The sequence below is a fragment of the Littorina saxatilis genome, linkage group LG5 (genome assembly GCF_037325665.1).
Source record: "Littorina saxatilis isolate snail1 linkage group LG5, US_GU_Lsax_2.0, whole genome shotgun sequence".
Taxonomy (NCBI): Eukaryota; Metazoa; Mollusca; class Gastropoda; order Littorinimorpha; family Littorinidae; genus Littorina; species Littorina saxatilis.
The window spans coordinates 57,254,042-57,255,165 of NC_090249.1; the positions used below are offsets into that span (position 1 = coordinate 57,254,042).

The following is a 1,124-nucleotide window of genomic DNA, read 5'->3' on the forward strand; positions in this document are numbered from 1 at the left end:
AGCTAAAAATGCACTGAAGGCTAAAAACAAACCCTACTCTGTGGCCTGAACAGTCGGTCTACTCAGGGTCAGTTTCGTTATCTGCTGCTGGGCCAGTCCCGGATATTCAATCATTGTGTAGAGAAAAAATGTCCCTGTTGTGGGATCACTGTCTCGTGCGCAAGTGTTTACTGCGATGCTCTGAAGGGCGTTGTAGTGCTGTAACGATGCAATGAGATTATGACTCAGGCATGCACGGTTTGCCGTGTCTGTGTCTGTCATTATTAATTTTGTTCTTTCTTGTCTGATTAACTCTATCTCTGTTGTCTGGTTAACTCTCTATAACACATTTACTCATGCATGTGTATTCAGCATTGTTTTCACTACGTTACATTATACGACGCTTAATAATTGTGTATATGTAATGTGTAAATATTCATAATTATGTTGTTGTTTTTCTCTACCTTTTTTTCTACGTGCATGTCCTTGTAAATATGTGATTAGATTAGTCCCATCTCTGGGCAAGGGGTGGTTGAAAAAAGAGTTCGTTGTATTGCTTATGCCACAACCCTCGAAAAATAAAATTTGATTTGATTTGATTTGATCTCTCTCTCTCTCTCTCTCTCTCTCTCTCTCTCTCTCTCTCTCTCTCTCACACACACACACACACACACACACACACACAAGCATGCAATGAGGGACCTTAGTTTTACTACGATTTTAGGATCTATTCGTTAGCGCCGTGTTATACAACGTCTTGCCTGGTTTGCTGTGTTCACGACTTTCGCAACTTGTGCAAAACAATATGACAGTAAGTCATGTGATTGTGGGGTTTTAAGCTCCACTGATTCATAGTCGTGTTACCTGTATCGTCTCACAGTGTGTCAGTGTGTGTGTGTCTGCGTGTGTCTGTGTTTTAGTTTGCGTGCGTGCGTGCGTGCGTGTGTGTGTGTGTGTGTGTGTGTTTGTGTATACGTGTGTGTAATGTGTGTTTTTGCTGACATTATTTTGCAGTTTGACGGCATAAGTGTCACGAACAAAATTAATTCAGCACACACACACACAAAACAATTTCTGCACAGAAAACGGGAAGCCGGCTTGGCTATTCAAGTTGATGTTTTTGGTGCGCGTCCATAAGAAATGAG

At 41.5% G+C, this 1,124-nt stretch overlaps 1 long non-coding RNA gene across 1 annotated transcript in view; it reads left to right on the top strand.

Moving 5' to 3' along the window:
- Positions 1-730: 730 nt before the first annotated feature.
- Positions 731-1,124, top strand: part of LOC138967534 (uncharacterized) — a 9,746-nt gene continuing 9,352 nt past the window's right edge. Inside the window, exon 1 of the long non-coding RNA XR_011455985.1 lies at positions 731-790. This is a non-coding gene — a long non-coding RNA (uncharacterized lncRNA). The remainder of the gene's footprint in view (positions 791-1,124) is intronic.